General features: G+C 36.7%; 1 long non-coding RNA gene across 1 annotated transcript; it reads left to right on the forward strand.

The window, feature by feature from the left end:
- Nucleotides 1–253: 253 nt before the first annotated feature.
- LOC147477356 (uncharacterized) lies at nucleotides 254–1,158 on the forward strand. Its single transcript, XR_015208881.1, has 2 exons — nucleotides 254–533; nucleotides 654–1,158. It is a non-coding gene; the product is annotated as an uncharacterized LOC147477356 (long non-coding RNA).
- Nucleotides 1,159–1,948: the final 790 nt, after the last annotated feature.

The raw sequence follows: 1,948 nt of genomic DNA on the forward strand, positions 1-1,948 counted from the left end.
CTGCTTGATTTATGGATTAGGGGTACTAGCACAAATGAATGCTAATCTGGATTAGGGAAAGCAAAATAAAATATCGTCTTGAATTAACTCAAATAGTGGATTAGGGAAAAATAAAATAAAATATCTTCTTAAATTAACTCAAACAGTGGATACACTTGTCAATTAGCAGCTCATGGTGAAGATTCGATTTATAAAGCATATTATTAGGAATACCAACAACCATGACCGATGTCACAGCCGGTTCGCCCTTGGGTTTGCTCCCCGATGGTCACCCGCTCAATTCCCCTTTTTTGTCAGTTTTGTTGAAGTTGTCGTTAAGTACTAGAAACATTTAAGCAATGCGGTTGAAACACCTAGTAATGTCAAAATAAAAATTGAATAACTGTGTTTTTTTATACTTAGATCTGCACCCAGTATTTATACAAGGATCCAGATTTATCAGCATATCTTGTACCCTGCGGGATTTGGAAATTGAAATTTGGCCTTGCAAGGAACAAGTTAAAGTGTTAATCCTCTTACTAAGGCCTTGCAAGGTACTGCTGTGCTTTAAACGCTATTAATTTTTATTAATAGTTAAGGTTAACGTTAATTAATAGTTAAGGTATAATGTTATCATGATTGTAACTTGACTCTGTGTTTCTATCATTGATTAGGAAGATGCAATGGCAGAAAATACTTTCAATGACAACACATATCAACAATCAGAAGAGTTGGCTACTGGGTTTGTATTGAGGCAGCTCAAAACAATTGCAATCGAAGGTTTTGGATTTACAAATGAGTTTGAAGTACATATTGTGAGATACTTACTTGAGAATGCTAGCATCCTGGAGAAAATGAAGATCAGACTGTTGAGTAGCGTTCAGGAAAATGTAAAGATGTGGTGGTTAGCGAGGGAGATGTTGTTGGCATTTTCCAAGGGTTCTCCCAATGCTGATATAGAATTCTCGTAAGGATTTGTATTATCTTGATAGGTGCATACTGCATACCATCTTTCCTCCTAGATTTTTTTGAATATTTCAGTCGAAAGCATGAGGTTCAATAGATAAAGTGCTGATTCTGCTGTATGTATAATTGTATATTAGTGTTGGTAGATAAACATAAATCTATTCAATTACTCGTTTCCAGTTCAGTTAGCTTATGAATTGGATTGTTTGAATTTACTTTGACTAATACATCAACTTTCTTCTTGTCCAATGCATATTATTCTCACCTGACTAGATTCAGTTCTTAGTACATCTGCATATCTTTAGAAAAGAAAGCACTACCACCAAGAGATTTGATAATGATACTTCAATGCATTAGAAAGGGCATATTTTGTGAATTAAGCATGGGCTAGGCATTGTCGCAAAATGTAAGGCCAAACAACCGTACCACCGTTAAACAGAGGAATGCAGAGCGGGATCAGAATTTATCTTGATTATTAGCAAGTGACAATTTTGTTTAATTTGTTTACATGTATGTTTGTATGCTTAATGGCTAGTGTAAGTCCGTTTGTTTGTGTCGGAAATCATTTTCTTCTCCTTGCCAACTATGCCGGCTCTTGTAGTTTTAAGAGGCTAGCTTCTAACGCTGCTTCTTTAGGCATTTCGAGTTCAGCTTCTGGTGTTTTTCCAACCCAATCTTTCAGAACAGAAAGTTATTATTAGGTCAACCTGATTCAGTATAGATCACCAATCACAGTTTTCTGCCCCTACAACGTAGGCTTTTGGCCACAACAGGTGATCTTACAATTATGCGACCACACCAGGGGATCCACATGTACTGTCCAGAATAAGCAGGAAGTATCGCCCTGAAAAAAGGTTCTGAAACAGCAAAGTAAAAGAAGTAGAGTACCTGTTAGTGGTATACTGCTATATGAGACACCCCAAAAATCTCTAGTCATTAGCCGGCCTGTCTAACTTCCAGAAATATCCGGAGTCTCATTATTGTAATCGGAACATCCAAATAG

The sequence above is a fragment of the Coptis chinensis genome, chromosome 9, assembly GCF_015680905.1.
Source record: "Coptis chinensis isolate HL-2020 chromosome 9, ASM1568090v1, whole genome shotgun sequence".
In the NCBI taxonomy this organism is placed as follows: Eukaryota; Viridiplantae; Streptophyta; class Magnoliopsida; order Ranunculales; family Ranunculaceae; genus Coptis; species Coptis chinensis.